This window comes from Pongo abelii, chromosome 7, assembly GCF_028885655.2.
Source record: "Pongo abelii isolate AG06213 chromosome 7, NHGRI_mPonAbe1-v2.0_pri, whole genome shotgun sequence".
Classification (NCBI taxonomy): domain Eukaryota; kingdom Metazoa; phylum Chordata; class Mammalia; order Primates; family Hominidae; genus Pongo; species Pongo abelii.
The window spans coordinates 140,619,078-140,638,713 of NC_071992.2; the positions used below are offsets into that span (position 1 = coordinate 140,619,078).

Genomic DNA, 19,636 nt, shown 5'->3' on the forward strand with positions numbered 1-19,636 from the left:
ATGGACAGAGTCAAAATTTTATAAGTTCTCTCTCTCTCTGTGTGTGTGTGTGTGTGTGTGTGTGTGTGTGTGGTGTATACTTTTCTTTCTTATAACATCTCCTTCTTTCTGACTTTTCCATCTTTCCTTTTCTATTATCCAGTCTTTCCTTGGAGCTCCGACTGCAAGAGTCCCATTTTTCCAGATTCGTCTCAGCCTCGTATCTTTCACCTGCAGCACCACTTCTGCAGCATCTGGGTGCTATCAATTTTGATATATATTGTTTTTTCTTCAGCTTCAGTATAATTTTGAAAAATCTACTGAAAAAAACAACTCTAGAGGGCAGAGAAAAATGGGCTATTCTTATTTACAGTGAAATCCATCACCGGAACTGCTGTCTGGGGTTAATAAAAAGACTTTTGGAAGACAAGGCATTTAACTATTCCCACAGCAACAAGGGAATCAGGCATTTCTGTGTGACCCAATAGATGTTTATGGAAGTACCAACTCCCAGGCAAAGAACATAAAATTTAGAGACCAAAGACCTCGGTGTTAAAGAACCATCTCTGTCATTCATTGTGATCTTGAAGTTCTCAGAATTCAAGCTCCCTGCCTAGGAAATGGGAGAGATATCTGTGTCTTCAAGGTTGTCGTGATGGTCAAATGGGATAATCTGTCAAATGGGATAATCTGTATGAAATTTCTTTGTCAATCAGAGACCTCTGGATGAATTATGATCACTGTTTCTGAACAGATGCTGAGGGTTAGGGGTGACAGTACCAGAGGTGAAGGGTCAAGCAGGGCACACACACAGCAGGCCCTTCTGGAACATCGACAGGAAGGGGAGAAATTCAGAGACAAGACCCATCGCAGGTATGTGAGCCCTGTTGCCCATTGCATTCAAACAGCACGGAAGAATCTAGCAGGGCAAAACGTCAAGTATTGGAAGAGAAACCTCAGTCTTTTGGCTGTAGGGCTTTAAAAAAAAAAAGTTGCACGATTGAGAGAGTACAAGCTGCTCCCATGGTGTGATCAAGGGCTGGGGTCCAAACCCATGGTCCCAGCAATATGTTGTGGCAGAACCTTGGCCTCCATTTTTGGGTCATCACCTCAGCACTTAGCAGTTGGCAAAATCAAAAGGCTGGGGTCAAGCTTTGGGGGCTGCAGCTGCATAACAACGTAGAACCTCCATATGCAGCCCAGGTCTATGGTCTACTAACTCAGTATTTTAGGTTGGGTGAGCATCAATCCAACCAAACCACCACTTCAGAATTCTACCATAAGTTGGGTTGATTTTCTTAAACTCACAGCAGTAGCTGGTTTCTGTGGAGTGTTTCAGGGGCCAGCCTGTGAGGAACCAGACTTGGATAACTTAGCCCTTACTTTTCAGTGGGGTAATAAAGAATACTACTTTTTCCCATTTGAGTTCTGAACTTTTGAGAAAATAAATAAGCCAGAGTGTTGAAGATAAAAATAACAGTCTTACAGCTGATAAAGGTAGGGGTGGAAATATGGCTGAGGTATGCCGCAACGATGGGCTTCCTAATTTTGCACCCCAGAACTAGGCCAAGCTACCAAATGGCAGGTATCTTTTGTAAAGCATAGGTCTCCCTCTGCAAGAACAAAATGTTTCCTAATACAATTATTAATGGCCAATTTCTCTGTAGGGAGGCTGATTACAAAGGAGACCTAGCCAGTGCCAAGTTTCCCACCTCACCCCACAACCCAACCATCATAAATAAAATGTGGTAGATATAGATGACCCAGGGTAAGGGAGGAGTCAGAGGGATGGGGAGGAGTCAGGCCAGGGGTTGAGAGAGGCTAACGCTACAGTCGACAGCCTATCAGAAAAAGGTGCCGGGATATCAAGTATCTCCTCTTAACCTATTCTGAGCAAGCCAGCGGACTTTAGTCAGTCCTGTTTCACATGAGAAAGAGCTGTGTCTGAAGTTTTCCATCAAATGAAAGCCCCCATTTTTTACCCTATGGATGTTTAGTGTTATTGTAATGTATGAATGTATGTATGTATTTATTTATTTATTTTGAGGTAGAGTCTCACTCTGTCACCTGGGCTGGAGTGCAGTGGCGCGATCTCAGCTCACTGCAACCTCCACCTCCTGGGTTCAAATGATTCTCCTGATTCAGCCTCCCAAGGGACCACAGGTGTGTGCCTGACTAGTTTTTTGTATTTTCAGTAGAGACTGGTTTTTGCCATGTTGGCCAGGCTGGTCTTGAACTACTGGACTTAAGTGATTCTCCTGCCTCAACCTCTCAAAGTGCTGGAATTACAGGTGTGAGCCATGCGCCCGGCCTGTTTAGTGTTATTGTAATTTAAGATAACAGCTGTCCCAATGACAAAGCCACTTCCCATGCAAAGTTTCATTCAATCTTAAAGCGAATCTGAGATCATAATAATGTGTAGTACTCATTTTTCATATGAGCTAAATGACTTGCCTAGGATCTCACAAGACCTAAGACTTAGATTTAAATATTATTTCAATAATCCCATAGGAGTTTCATAAGACTTTATCAGCTTCTCATAACACAAGAAATATTAAGAGGATCCAAATCATTGCATTTCAGTATATTCATTTTAGGAGTAGCAGTGGCACAAATAACTTCAAAATTTGTGTTTTAGCTGGGCGTGGTGGCTTACACCTGTAATCCCACCACTTTGGGAGGCTGAGGTGGGAGGATCGCCTGGGGCCAAGAGTTTGAGGCCAGCCTGGGCAACATAGTGAGACTTCATCACTACAAAAAAAAAAAAAAAAAAGCTACGCACAGTGGTACATCCCTGTAGTACCAACTACTGGAGAGGCTGAGGCAGGACGATAGCTTGAGCCCAGGAATTTGAGGTTGCAGTGAGCCCTGATCGCACTTAACTTTCATCAGAAATGTGTCTGACAGACTGAAAATTCAATACTTAAAATAATTAAGTGACACAATAAATGCCGAAAGAGAAAGTGGAATGTTTTCACTTTCCCACTATTTTTCAGGTCAAAACATGCTACAGGTTCCAATTTTTTTTTTCGAATATTTTACAACCAATTGAAGGGAGGAGAAAGACTCTTAAAAACTGGTGTCTTTTTTTTTTTTTTTTTTTTCTGAGATGGAGTCTCACTCAGTGACCCAGGCTACAGTGCAGTGGCATGATTTCAGCTCACTGCAACTTCTGCATCCTGGGTTCAAGTGATTCTCCTGCCTCAGCCTCCGGAGTAGCTGGCATTACAGGCACACACCACCACACCCAGCTAATTTTTGTATTTTTAGTAGTGACGGTGTTTCACCATGTTGGCCAGGCTGGTCTTGAACCTCCTGACCTCAAGTGATCCACCTGCCTCGGACTCCCAAAGTGCTGGGATTACAGGTGTGAGCCACCGTGCCTGGCCCCCAAAAAACTTGTATTTTTACTACAATAATTTACTGAGCATCTTCTACATGTCAAGGATTTTACCAGGCACTAAACACATAGAATTTCAATCCTTATAACCCTATAACAGAGGTCACCATTTTATAAATTTTATTGTCCCCATTTTATAAACAGGGGCACTTGAAGAGTTCAGAGAAGTTAATTATCTTGTGTAAGTTCCACGCCCCCAGGAATTGATTAACCTGGACTTGTTTGATTCCAAATGACAAATACTATTAACATAGCTATGGAAAAGCAAAAGCCTTCAGCTGTGAAATTGCTGTATATTAATATCTTCCTATGTGACTGGTGGCTAGGCTTATCAGCAGCAACCATTCCCCTCAGAGACTCAAGGCACAAAAAGAACCCTGAAGATGGGTGAATAGTTTAAATCTATTCATTTATCTTTAATGAGTTTACAACTCTCTCATCAAGACTTCAGACGTTCAAAATTGATAATGATCCTAATTTTTAAAACCACATAGAAAGAGGAATAATCTATAGTATGGTATTATGATAAATACCAAAGACACAACAAATGAATTAGAAATAGCCTTTGCAATGGAAAACAAAAAAAGGCAGGGGTTGCAATCCTAGTCTCTGATAAAACAGACTTTAAACCAACAAAGATCAACAGAGACAAAGAAGGCCATTACATAATGGTAAAGGGATTAATTCAACAAGAAGAGCTAACTATCCTAAATATATATGCACCCAATACAGGAGCACCCAGATTCATAAAGCAAGTCCTGAGTGACCTACAAAGAGACTTAGACTCCCACACATTAATAATGGGAGACTTTAACACCCCACTGTCAACATTAGACAGATCAACGAGACAGAAAGTCAACAAGGATACCCAGGAATTGAACTCAGCTCTGCACCAAGCGGACCTAATAGACATCTACAGAACTCTCCACCCCAAATCAACAGAATATACATTTTTTTCAGCACCACACCACACCTATTCCAAAATTGACCATATACTTGGAAGTAAAGCTCTCCTCAATAAATGTAAAAGAACAGAAATTATAACAAACTATCTCTCAGATCACAGTGCAATCAAGCTAGAACTCAGGATTAAGAATCTCACTCAAAACCGCTCAACTACGTGGAAACTGAACAACCTGCTCCTGAATGACTACTGGGTACATAACGAAATGAAGGCAGAAATAAAGATGTTCTTTGAAACCAACGAGAACCAAGACACAACATACCAGAATCTCTGGGATGCATTCAAAGCAGTGTGTAGAGGGAAATTTATAGCACTAAAATGCCCACAAGAGAAAGCAGGAAAGATCCAAAATTGACACCCTAACATCACAATTAAAAGAACTAGAAAAGCAAGAGCAAACACATTCAAAAGCTAGCAGAAGGCAAGAAATAACTAAAATCAGAGCAGAACTGAAGGAAATAGAGACACAAAAAACCCTTCAAAAAATAAATGAATCCAGGAGCTGGTTTTTTGAAAGGATCAACAAAATTGATAGACCGCTAGCAAGATTAATAAAGAAAAAAAGAGAGAAGAATCAAATAGATGCAATAAAAAATGATAAAGGGGATATCACCACTGATCCCACAGAAATACAAACTACCATCAGAGAATACTACAAACACCTCTACGCAAATAAACTAGAAAATCTAGACGAAATGGATAAATTCCTCAACACATACACCCTCCCAAGACTAAACCAGGAAGAAGTTGAATCTCTGAATAGACCAATAACAGGAGCTGAAATTGTGGCAATAATCAATAGCTTACCAACCAAAAAAAGTCCAGGACCAGATGGGTTCACAGCCGAATTCTACCAGAGGTACAAGGAGGAGCTGGTACCATTCCTTCTGAAACTATTCCAATCAATAGAAAAAGAGGGAATCCTCCCTAACTCATTTTATGAGGCCAGCATCATCCTGATACCAAAGCCTGGCAGAGACACAACAAAAAAAGAGAATTTTAGACCAATATCCTTGATGAACATTGATGCAAAAATCCTCAATAAAATACTGGCAAACCGAATCCAGCAGCACATCAAAAAGCTTATCCACCATGATCAAGTGGGCTTCATCCCTGGGATGCAAGGCTGGTTCAATATGCGCAAATCAATAAATGTAATCCAGCATATAAACAGAACCAAAGACAAAAACCACATGATTATCTCAATAGATGCAGAAAAGGCCTTTGACAAAATTCAACAACCCTTCATGCTAAAAACTCTCAATAAATTAGGTATTGATGGGACATATCTCAAAATAATAAGAGCTATTTATGACAAACCCACAGCCAATATCATACTGAATGGGCAAAAACTGGAAGCATTCCCTTTGAAAACTGGCACAAGACAGGGATGCCCTCTCTCACCACTTCTATTCAACATAGTGTTGGAAGTTCTGGCCAGGGCAATTAGGCAGGAGAAGGAAATCAAGGGTATTCAATTATGAAAAGAGGAAGTCAAATTGTCCCTGTTTGCAGATGACATGATAGTATATCTAGAAAACCCCACTGTCTCAGACCAAAATCTCCTTAAGCTGATAAGCAACTTCAGCAAAGTCTCAGATACAAAATCAATGTGCAAAAATCACAAGCATTCCTATACACCAATATCAGACAAACAGAGAGTCAAATCATGAGTGAACTCCCACTCACAATTGCTACAAATAGAATAAAATACCTAGGAATCCAACTTACAAGGGATGTGAAGGACCTCTTCAAGGAGAACTACAAACCACTGCTCAATGAAATAAAAGAGGACACAAACAAATGGAAGAACATCCCATGCTCATGGATAGGAAGAATGAATATTGTGAAAATGGCCATACTGCCCAAGGTAATTTATAGATTCAATGCCATCCCCATCAAGCTACCAATGACTTTCTTCACAGAATTGGAAAAAACTACTTTAAAGTTCATATGGAACCAAAAAAGAGCCCGCATTGCCAAGACAATCTTAAGCCAAAAGAACAAAGCTGGAGGCATCACGCTACCTGACTTCAAACTATACTGCAAGGCTACAGTAACCAAAACAGCATGGTACTGGTACCAAAACAGAGATATAGACCAATGGAACAGAACAGAGACCTCAGAAATAACACCACACGTCTACAACCGTCTGATCTTTGACAAACCTGACAAAAACAAGAAATGGGGAAATGATTCCCTATTTAATAAATGGTGCTGGGAAAACTGGCTAGCCATATGTAGAAAGCTGAAACTGGATCCCTTCCTTACACCTTATACAAAAATCAATTCAAGATGGATTAAAGACTTAAATGTTAGACCTAAAACCATAAAAACCCTAGAAGAAAACCTAGGCATTACCATTCAGGACATAGGCATGGGCAAGGACTTCATGTCTAAAACACCAAAAGCAATGGCAACAAAAGCCAAAATTGACAAATGGGATCTAATTAAACTAAAGAGCTTCTGCACAGCAAAGGAAACTACCATCAGAGTGAACAGGCAACCTACAAAATGGGAGAAAATTTTTGCAACCTACTCATCTGACAAAGGGCTAATATCCAGAATCTACAATGAACACCAACAAATTTACAAGAAAAACACAAACAACCCCATCAAAAAGTGGGCGAAGGACATGAACAGACACTTCTCAAAAGAAGACATTTATGCAGCCAAAAAACACATGAAAAAATGCTCACCATCACTGGCCATCAGAGAAATGCAAATCAAAACCACAATGAGATACCATCTCACACCAGTTAGAATGGCAATCATTAAAAAGTCAGGAAACAGGTGCTGGAGAGGATGTGGAGAAATAGGAACACTTTTACACTGTTGGTGGGACTGTAAACTAGTTCAACCCTTGTGGAAGTCAGTGTGGCGATTCCTCAGGGATCTAGAACTAGAAATTCCATTCGACCCAGCCATCCCATTACTGGGTATATACCCAAAGGACTATAAATCATGCTGCTATAAAGACACATGCACACGTATGTTTATTGCAGCATTATTCACAATAGCAAAGACTTGGAACCAACCCAAATGTCCAACAATGATAGACTGGATTAAGAAAATGTGGCACATATACACCATGGAATACTATGCAGCCATAAAAAATGATGAGTTCATGTCCTTTGTAGGGACATGGATGAAACTGGAAATCATCATTCTCAGTAAACTATCGCAAGAACAAAAAACCAAACACCGCATATTCTCACTCATAGGTGGGAATTGAACAATGAGAACACATGGACACAGGAAGGGGAACATCACACTTCGGGGACTGTTGTGGGGTGGGGGGAGGGGGGAGGGATAGCATTGGGAGATATACCTAATGCTAGATGACGAGTTAATGGGTGCAGCGCACCAGCATGGCACATGTATACATATGTAACTAACCTGCACATTGCTCACATGTAACATAAAACCTAAAGTATAATAATAATAATAATAATAAGTAAATAAATAAATAAATAAATAAATAAAAGAAATAGCCTTTGCATTTTAAGAGCTCAATGTTGAGGCGTGGCACACCTGAGGTAACACAGAGTATTCATGGTATCCACAGGAAGCCATGAAATCATGGAGAATTTCATTCACTAATTTAAACCAAACTGATGTCTTGCCCTCTAAGATTGCTACGTTTCAACTTGTACTTTTCCTGAACTGGAATAATTCAATGTTTTTATTTTAAAAGGTTGCATTTACATTAAGTCTTACTGCAGAGTAAAGATTAACTAATATGAATACTAGCAAAGTGATTTATTGCCCAATATGTTGAATTATGTAAAAACAAAAAAGTATAACATAATGCATTACTAGAACTTGGCAGCAACACTGTGAACTATGTGGGTCACTCAGAATCCCAGAATCCTGGAGCTTGCAGAGTACCCAAAAGACGGCAAATGTGGCCAGGTGGTGGCTCACGCCTGTAATCCCAGCACTTTGGGAGGCTGAGGCAGACGGATCACTTGAGGTGAGGAGTTCGAGACCAGCCTGGCCAACATGGTGAAACCCTGTCTCTACTAAAAATACAAAAAATTAGCAGGCATGGTGGTGGGTGCCTGTAATCCCATCTACTGGGGAGGCTGAGGCAGGAGAATCGCTTGAACCCAGGAGGCGGAGGTTGCAGTGATCGCGCCACTGCACTCCAGCTTGGGTGACAAGAGCGAGACCCTGTTCCAAAAAATAAATAAATAAATAAAATAAAAAATAAATAGACTACAAATCTCTCTGATACCATAAGAGCCTCAAGAGAAGGAACTGGATCTCATGATTCTGTTGACTCACCTTCCTCATAATTTGGTTCATTATTGGACACCAAATACATTATGGGAAAAGTACATGCAGAAAATACTTATTTTGAATTGCATTTTGAATTTCTAACTTTTGCAGAGACAAAGACAAAGGCTGAATCTCAGTCAGTTAAACTATTTATTAGCTGTCTGAGTGGGAAGAATATTGCAGGAAGATATAATTACAAAACCTGATGTAGCCAGGATTCAGCTTAGAGCTTTCAGCCTGTTTATAAAATATGCCAAATATCAGATGGCAGGCAAAGGGTAATGTGTTAATAGCAGATAGGCAAAACACTGGCTGAAATTTCAGGAGAAAAGACTAAACAGAACAGCTTTACAACATAGTTTGTCTCTTGGAATCTAACTGCTTAGAAAGGCCTAGAAATAAATAAGGAGAGTTTATTTTAGGCATCTTCAGCATTGTCCTTCTAAAATATTTTATTTCATACACTGGGAAATAAAAATACTAAAAGCATGGTACCAACCACCAGAATGTTTACTCTGTGAATTTAAAATGCCTAAATTATCCACCCCTCTCTTCAACTGCCTAACATAATACCACCCCAGAGTTGCAAAATTTGAAGGGGAAAAAAAGCCTAAAATTTGGAATCAAAAGAGCTGTATTTAAATAAAGCTCTAGCTACTTAAGCAGCTACTCAATTCTTCTTATCTGTTGCCTTTACCTATTTGGCTATAAAAATGTTATTATTAAGATATTCTGGGCCGGGCATGGTGGCTCACGCCTGTAATCCCAGCACTTTGGGAGGCAGAGGCGGGCAAACCACTTGAGGTCAGGAGTTCAAGACCAGCCTGGCCAGCATGTTGAAACCCCATCTCTACTAAAAATACAAAAGTAGCTGGGCATGCTGGTGTGTGCCTGTAATCCCAGCTACTTGGGAGGCTGAGGCAGGAGAATCTCTTGAACCCGGGAGGTGGAGGTTGCAGTGAGCCAAGATTGTGCCACTGCACTCCAGCCTGGGCAACAGAGTGAGACTCCATCTCAAAAAAATAAAAGATATTCTGATGGCTCATCAATATTTGCCCTTTGCTTTTGCCTGCTTTGGAGATCATGATTTTAAATTATTTGGAATATATCTTTTCTCCCCTACCTCTACAATGATGCGTCTTCAACCCTGGTTTTTGTTTGTGTGTGTGTGTGTTTTTTTTTTTTTTGCCCTTACCTTTTACTTATCTTGTCATCCAGGAAAAATTCAACACTTATTACATAGTGTGCAACGTCTGTGATCTTTGCAAAGGGAAATACAAAGGTAAATGAGATCTAATTTCTGCCTTCAAGGAACTTATGATTTCATAGAAGGGATACAGGTACCAAAAATGCCCATAAGGCATAACCTGGAAGGGCAAATCATTATAATAATGATCTCTGTGTCCATGTCCCTTTGCAACATGGCATAGTCATTTCTCACATCAGAAAGGTGGCATCAATTTCTCCATCCCCTTGAATTTGGGCTATTTTTTAAAACTTGTTTTGATAAAGGGTCAAAGGTGGCAGGAGTGACAGTGCAATATCTAGGACCCAGGCAACCCACGAGACCTCATGGCTTCTGCATTTATTCATTAGGTACCCGATTGCCACATGAAGATTCAGTTAAGTACACAATACAGTGTCATTAACTATATGCACGATGTTGTACAGTAGGTCTCTAGGATTTATTCACCTTGCATAAGTGAAACTGTGTACCCTTAGATCAACATCTCTCTGATTCTCCCTCCCCCAAACCTTGGTAATCACCATTCAAGTCTCTGCTTCTGCTTCCATGAGTTTGATTATTTTAGATTCCTAAATGGAATAATTTAGTAGTTGTTCTTCCGTGTTGGACTTTTATTTTCCCCCCTTTGGAGACAGAGTCTCACTCTGTTGCCCAGGCTGGAGTGCAGTGGTGCAATCTCGGCTCACCGCAACCTCTGCTTCCCGGGTTCAAGCAATTCTCCTGCCTCAGCCTCCCAAGTAACTGGGATTTCAGGCACCCGCCACCACGCCCAGCTAATTTTTTGTATTTTTAGTAAAGGCGGGGCTTCACCATGTTGGCCAGGCTGGTCTCGAACTCCTGACCTCAAGTGATCCTGCCTTGGCCTCCCAAAGTGCTGGGATTATGGGCATGAGCCACCGCACTTGGCCTGGCTTATTTCATTTAGCATGTCTTCCACATTCATCCATGACGTAGCAAATGGCAGGATTCTCATCTGGCTTAAAGCTAAATAGCATTTCATTGTATGTACATTTTCTTTATCCATTCATCTGGACATTTAGGTTCTTTCCATGTCTTTGCTATTGTGAATAATGGGGCAATGAACACGGGAATCGGCAATACAGACATCTCTTTGAAATCCTGATTTCAATTTTTTGGGGCATATACCCAGAAGCAGGTTTGTTGGATGATTTGGTAATTCTATTTTTAATCTTTTGAGGATCGACCATACTGTTTTCCGTAGTGGCTATACCAATTTACAGTCCCACCAATAGTATACAAGGTGTGATGGTTAATACTGTCACCTTGATTGGGTTGAAGGATGCAAAGTATTGTTTCTGGGTGTATCTGGTTGTTGCTGGGTGTTGCCAGAACAGATTAAAATTTGAGTCAGTGGACTGGGAAAGGAAGACCAACCCTCAGGAAGACCCACCCACAATGTGAGTGGGCACCATCCAATTGGCTGCCAGCGCAGCTAGAAAAAGCAGGCAGAAGAAGGTGGAACAAGCTGGCCTACTGAGTTTTCCAGTCTTCATCTCTCTCCCATGCTGGATGCTTCCTGCCCCTAAACATCAGACTCCAAGTTCCTCAGCCTTTGGATTCTTCAACTTACAATAGTGGTTTGCCAGGGCCTCTTGGGCTTTCGGTCACAGACTGGAGCCTGCACTGTCAGCTTCCCTATTTTTGAGGTTTTGGGACCCAGACTGAGCCACTGCTGGCTTCCTTGGTCCTCAACTTGCAAAATGGCCTATCGTGGGACTTCACCTTGTGATCATGTGAGTCAATTCTCCTTAATAAACTTCCTTTCATATATACATATATCCTATAAGTTTTGCCCCTATAGAGGACCCTAATACATGAGTCCCCTAAGAAGTGATGGTTAATTTTAGGGCACTGCATATAGTGATGGTTTCACAGGTATATACTTATCTTCTAATGCATCAAGATGTATACATTGAATATATATAGCTTTTTTTGTCTGACAGTCATATCTCACTAAAAAAGTAAATAAATGGATGTGGCTGTATTCCAATAAAACTTTATTTATGGACACTGAAAAAATATATTCAGTTAGACTACAGAATGATGAAAGACCATGTAGTAAGAGTCGCCGCCTTCAAGCCATTTATGCCAAAGCCATCTTAAACCCTCCAGCTTCTGCCAACTCACCAGCTGGCTGCAGCCACCTGAGTGAGCTCAGGCTAGACCAGCAGAGAAACTGCCCAGCCAACCCACAAAAATGTGAGAAATAGCAAATTACTGTTTTCAGCCACTAAGTTTTGGGATAATGGATAACTGAGACATCTGATAAGTACTATAATGAAAGTGAAAAGTGATTTGGGGATAAAAAAGAGTTAGAAATTATTTCCTACCCAGAGGATGTGTGGTGATGGTAGTAAAGAAAGTGTTATAGCAGTAATGATTTTTAATGTTTTTCCTTTTTTTTTCTTTTTTAGGGGTATTTTTATATAGTTTAATTGCAAAAATTTAAACTGCTAAAATTTGGCAAGTTCCAGCATATGTAAACACCTGTGAACCCATTATCACAATCAAGATAATAAATGCGGGGAGGCCAGACACAGAGGCTCACGCCTGTAATCCTAGCACTTTGGGAGGCCAAGGCAGGTGGATTGGCTGAGCTCAGGAGTTCGAGATCAGCCTGGGCAACACAGTGAAACCTCGTCTCTACTAAAATACAAAAAATTAGCCAGGCATGGCGGCGCACGCCTGTAGTCCCAGCTACTCGGGAGGCTGAGGCAGGAGAATTGCTAGAACCCAGGAAGTGGAGGTTGCAGTGAGCCGAGATCAGACCACTGTACTCCAGCCTGGGCAACAGAGCAAGACTCCGTCTCAAAAAAAAAAAAAGATAATAAATGCATTCCTCACCCCCAAGACTTCCCTTATGGCCCCTTTATAATCCCTGCCTTTATGCCCTCCTTGCCCTTTCACCATCCTGAGACAACCGGATATGTTTTCTGTCACTATAGACTAGTTTGCATTTTCTAGAATTTTATATACATGGAACCATACAATGTCCACTCTTTCTTTTTGTCTGGCTTCTGTCAGCAGAATTAGTTTTAGATTCATCCAAGTTGTGTGTATCAACAGTTTATTTCTATTGCTAACTTGTATTATGTTGTATAGATAGACCATGATTTGTTTATCCATATTCCTGTTGATGGACATTTAGGTTTTGTAGTCTATTAGGGGGAAATAAAGTTGCTATGAACTTTAGTGCACAAGTCTTCGTGTGGACATATACATTCATTTCATTTCAAGGTATTATGAAATATACCTTGCATAAATAACTTGAAGTGGAATGGCTCGGTCATAAGTGTATATTTAACTTTTTATGAAACTGGTAACCTGTTTTCCAAAGTGGTTGTACCATTTTACATCCCCTACCAGCAGTATACGTTCCAGTTGTCCCAAATCTTTGTCAATTCTTGGTATCAGTTTTTTCAATTTTAGCTATTCAGTTTTAGCCATTCTAGTGGGTATGGTTTTAATTCATATTTTCATGACTATTTATGTTGAGCATATTTTCATATGCTAATTTGCCATTCATATATCTTCTTTTTTGAAGTGACTTTTCAAATCTTCTGTATACTTTTTATATTATTACATTTATTATTATAATTATTCGTTATTATTATTGGAGTTTTATGTATTCTAGGTAGAAGTCCCTTCTTGGATATATGTTTTCCAACTATTTTTCCTATTTTGTAGTTTATATTTTCATTTTCGTAACAGTATCTTTGGAAAGGCAAACATTTTTTATTTTGATGATGTCCATTTTATTTTTCTTTAATAATTCTTGCTTTTTGTGTCCAGTTTAAGAAACATGTGCCAAGCCAAGGTCACTGAGATTTTCTCCTACGTTTTCTTCAAGAAATTTTATATTTTACCTCTTATATTTAGGACTATGATTTATCTTGAAGTACTTTTTGAACACTGGTGTGAAATAAGGATTGAAGTTCATTTGTTTTTTGTTGTTGTTCTTTGTTTTCATTATTTATTTGTTTATATGGATATCCATTTGCTCCAGCACCATTTATTGTTAAGATTATCATTTTCCCATTGAATTGCCCTGGCACCTTTGTTGAAAATCAATTCTGTAGGTCTATTTCTGGACAAATTTTGTTCCATTTGTCTCTGTTTACCCTTCTTTATACTGTGATTAATGTAGCTTTTTAACAGATCTTCAAATCAGATAGTGTAAATCCTCCATTTAGCTCTTTTTTCAGTATTGTTTTGGCTATTCTAGGTTCTTTGCATTTTCATATAAATTTGGTAATTTCTTTTAAAAGCCTGCTAGGATTTCAACTGAAATCATATTGAATATATATAGTTGAATTTGAGAATAAATTATATCTTAACAATGTTTAATCGTCTAATATATAAATACAATATATCTCTCTATTTATTTAGATTTTATTTATCCCAGCAGTGTTTACTAGTTTTCAGCGAACAGGTCTCACATGTCTTTTGGCAGGTTATCCTTAAATATTTATTATTTTTTACGTTATTTTTAAATTGCAATTTCTGATTGCTCACTGCTTCTATATAAAAATACAATTGATTTTGGTAAATTGATCTTATATTCTGCCACCTTGAGAAACATGTATTGGCACTGGTAGCTTTTTGGTAGATTAATTAGGATTTTCTACATAGGTAATTGTGTAATCTGCAAATTAAGACATCTCTTCCTTTCTAATCTGGATATTACTCATTTATTTATTTAGCCTTATTACACTGGCTAGAAGTGGTAAGAGCATACACCCTTGCCTTGTTTCTGATCTTAGACAGAAAGCATTTCAGTCTTTCACTTTAAGTATGATGCTTGCTGTAAGTTTTCACAGATGCACTTTATTAGGATGTGAACATTTGTTTGTAGTTCTAGTTTGCTGGAAGTTTCTATCATGTATGGATGTTTGATTATAGTGTTACATTTTGTCAAATTTTTTTTTTTTTTGCATCTGTTGAGTTGATCATATGGAGGAATGGAGTCCTTAAACACCAATGGTCTTCCCTCCTTCCCCTGCCCTTAAGAGTTCTGTCCTTGGCCCTGCTCTCTTGTGCTTTACAAATGAGAAGACTTATATATTACAATAGCTTCAACTAACAGCTGTGTATAAATGACTTCCAAGCATACATGTTTCATCCCAGATTCCCAGCTGAAATTGAGACCAATAATCTCAGCTTCTAACTGTATTTTGTCCAGCAAGTTATCCTCCATATATCTCTAGAGAGATAAATAGGGGTGACATAATAATCCAACAGCTATTCTCTTCAATTAACTCACATTGAATTCAATGTTCATCAACTTGAATTTATACCGTTTGTGTGCCATTTAAGGTCTTTTAAATGTAAAATCAGAAAAATATCTGAAATCAGAGAGCTTTTTAAAAAAATACTAAAATCAAAACTTTATAATGCAGGATGTCTCAATATTGGTACTAATGACATTTGGGGAAAGATAATTCTTTGTTACAGAGGGCCATCCTGTTACAGACGTTAACCAGCATCCCTAGTCTTGACTCACTAGATGCCAGTAGTATCCTCACTGACCCCAATCTATGACAGTCAAAAATGTCTCCAGATATTGCCAAAGGTCCCCTGGGGAGGGGACACAATCATCTTGAGGTTGGAAACTACTGATGTAGTAAATCACTCTAGATCAATGCTCCCACAAAAATCAACTAAAAGAGCCAAATTAAAAAACAAACAAACCAAAAACAAAATGGGCGCAGTGGCTCACAGCTGTCATGTCAGCACTTTGGGAGGCTGAGGCAGGAGGATCTTTTTCGCTCAGGAATTCAAGACCAGCCTGGGCAACACAGAGAGACCTCATCTCTACTAAAAATCAAAAGAATTAGCCGGGCATGGTGCTGGGATTATAGGCGTGAGCCACTGCGCCCAGCCCCATTTCACCTTCATTTTTGCAGGGTACTTTTTGCTGGGTATGAATTTCTAGATCAGCAGTTACTTTCTGTAAGCACTTCAAAAGTATTATTCTAGTCTTTTTGGTTTCCATTGTTTCTGTGGGAGATGGCTGTCTTTAAGATGTTTTCTGTCTTTACTTTTTAGTTGGTTTACTTTGATGTGCCGAAGTGTGATTCTATTTTTCTTTGTCTTGCTTTAGTTTTCAGAGCTTGGTCAAAACGTTACTTTGGCCCCATTCTATTCCAAGACTCCAATTATCTTTCTAAAGGCTTTTCATTGTGTTTACATGCCTCCAATACATGCTTCAGTATGTATTTTTTTCTACTGACCTGTCTTGTAGTTCATTAATCTTTTGTTACACAAATCCACTATTACATCCACCTACTGTGTTCTCAACTCCAGACACGGTATTCAGTTCTAGAATATCCATTTGATTTTTATAGATTACTTTTCTGATCAAAGTCTTTGCCTATTATCTTATCCATAATTGTCTCAAACATATTAGTCACAGTTATCTTAGAGTTCTTGCCAGTGAACTCCAATATGTGAATCGTCTGTGGCTTGGTTTCTCGTGTCACTTTTTTTTTCTCTTAGTTTTTGGTCATGTGATCCATGTGGTTTTGGCATTTCTTGTAATTTTCCACTGATTTCCAGATGTTTTAACGTTACTGGCTTTGGGTGATGTCTTTCTTCACTGAGGTTCAAACTGTCTTCTGCTAGAACTTAATCCAACCAAGAATCATGATAAATCAAGGCAGAGTTACAAATCTTGGCATAAGGCTCATTCTACTTTTGATGTGCCCCTAGCCTCAGAGTTTTCTAATGGTCACCTAGGATATTCTCCAGATCCCCTCCTTCTGGCAAGTCTTGATTTTTAATCTTTGTTTTATGAAGCTTTCTGCCTACTTTTGTTTTCTCTCCTAAACAGCACCACAGCTTTGCAAATTTTCTGAGTGGAAATTGCCCATGTTTGAGGCTGTTCCATATCTCTACCAAAAGCTCTCTTGGTTGCTGTCCCCTGGAAGCAAGCTTTAAAAAAATACAAAATCAAAATTACCAGCCTCCGGTCTGCAACCAGAATGGACAAGTGCCCCCAAACTAAAAGCAGCCACAGGTCAGCTCACCTCAGAAATGTTCACTCCTCGTTAGAGTCCTGCTTGGGCAGATTTCTACTGCCTTCAAATAGATGAGTCCCGTATTTTATCCCGCTTTTCTGCTGGGGTATAGTGGTGGTGGATTTGATAACTGCTAGGAACTAGTGAGAGTTGTGTTGCCCATTCTTTCCCTTTCTGAATTGAAATGGTTACTACACTCTGGGTACGTAGGGGAAGATACTCTTTTCATTTATACAGTATAGCAAGGAGCTAATTTAAGACCTTATAGAGAGTATGGCACATTTCGAAGTAAATGCAGTCACTTTGAGCCCACTCTCTTGTGGATGGGTATCTTCCACACTGGGAAAAAAAAAATGAGGCATGAATACTCGGTATTCAAAGTGGTGGATTGTCATAGAGAGTCAGTTGTCCCCCAAGATGTCCTTCCCTTCTTCCAGTTTTTGGTATACAATTGGACATACAGAATGAAGACATTTAAAGTTTCTCTTTCAGCTCAGTGTGATTATGTGATATAGGTCTGATGGACAAGATGTGTCATGTGGCAACTTAAAAGTTGGCTCAACGGGGTCGGGGTGGGCGCCGGTCTGGGTGTGCGCGTGAACCAGCGCATGGACAGTTACAAGCACATGAACGGCTGGAGCAATGGCAGCTACAGCATGATGCGGGACCAGCTGGGCTACGCACAGCACCCGGGCCTCCACGCGAACGGTGCCGCGCAGATGTAGCCCATACACCGCTACGATGTGAGCGCCCTGCAGCACAACTCCGTGACCAGCTCGCAGATCTGCAAGAACTGCTCGCCCACCTACAGCACGTCCTACTCGCAGTAGGGCACCCTCCTCCAGCCCTGCTGTGGTTACTTCTTCCTCCCACTCCAGGGCGCCCTGCCAGGCCAGGGACCTCCGGGACGTGATCAGCACGTACCTTACCGGCGCCGAGGTGCCGGAACACGCCGCCCCAGCCAACTTCACATGTCCCAGCCCTACAGGAGCAGCCCGGTGCCCGGCACGGCCATTAATGACACACTGCCCCTCTCGCACATGTGAAGGCCGGACAGCGAACTGGAGGGGGAAGAAATTTTCGAAGAAAAACGAAGGAAATGGGAGGGGTGCAAAAGAGGAGAGTAGGAAACAGCATGGAAAAAACCCAATACGCTCAAAATGGAAATATATATATATTTTTATATATATATAATTTTTATATATATTTATATATTAATATATAAATATATATTATTTATTTATATATAATATATATATTATCTTTTATATATAAAATATAATATATATTATATTTTATATATAAATATAAAATATATATATTTTATATATAAATATAAAATATATATTATATTTATATATAAATATAAAATATATATTATATTTTATATATAAATATAAAATATATATATTTTATATATAAATATAAAATATATATATTTTATATATAAATATAAAATATATATATTTTATATATAAATATAAAATATATATATTTTATATATAAATATAAAATATATATTTTATATATAAAATATAATATATATTATATTTTATATATAAATATATATTTTATATTTATATATTTATATATATTTGACATATAAATATATATTATTTTATATATATTGATATATATTTATGTATATTATTTTATATATATTGATATATATTTATATATATATTATTTTATATATATTATTTTATATATATTTATATATAAATATATTATTTTATATATAAATATATATTTTATATATATATTATTTTATATAAAAATATATATTATTTTATATATTTATATATAAATATATATTTATATATATAAATATATATTATTTATTTATATATATAAATATATATTATTTATTTATAAATATATATTATTTATTTATATATATAAATATATATTATTTATTTATATATATAAATATATATTATTTATTTATATATATAAATATATATTATTTATTTATATATATAAATATATATTATTTATTTTATATATAAATATATATTATTTATTTATATATATATTATTTATTTATATATATATATATATATATATCTCCCATCACCCACAGCAAATGACAGCTGTCAAAGAGAACACCAATCCCATTCACACTCACGCAAAAACCGCGATGCCGACAAGAAAACTTCTATGAGAGAGATCCTGAACTTCCTTTTGGGGGACTATTTTTGTACAGAGAAAAACGGGGGTGGGGAGGGCGGAGGAATGGATCTTGTGCAGATTTGGAGGAAAGAAAGCTACAAAAAACTTTTTAAAAGTTTTAGTGGTACGGTAGGAGCTTTGCAGGAAGTTTGCAAGTCTTTACCAATAATATTTAGAGCTAGTCTCCAGGCGATGAAAAAATGTTTCAATATTTGCAAGCAACTTTTGTACAGTATTTATCGAGATAAACATGGCAATCAAAATGTCTACTGTTTACAAGCTGAGAATTTGCCAGTATTTTTCAAGGAGAAGCTTCTTGCTGCATTTTGATGCTGCAGCTAAAATTTAGCACAATTGCAAACGTGGAAAGAAGAAAATTATTCAAATTTGGACAAAAAAATTGTACGAAAGGAAAAAACTAAAATAAGTACTGGCAAACCATCTCTGTGGTCTTGTTTAAAAGGGCAAAAGTGCAAAACTTACATCGTTGGTAATTTATAATAGCTTTTGTTCAATCCCAACTTTCCATTTTGTTCAGATTTAAAAAAATG

General features: G+C 38.2%; 1 pseudogene; it reads left to right on the plus strand.

Moving 5' to 3' along the window:
* The first annotated feature begins 13,642 nt into the window (after positions 1-13,642).
* On the plus strand, positions 13,643-18,055 carry LOC129047533 (transcription factor SOX-2-like; annotated as a pseudogene).
* Positions 18,056-19,636: the final 1,581 nt, after the last annotated feature.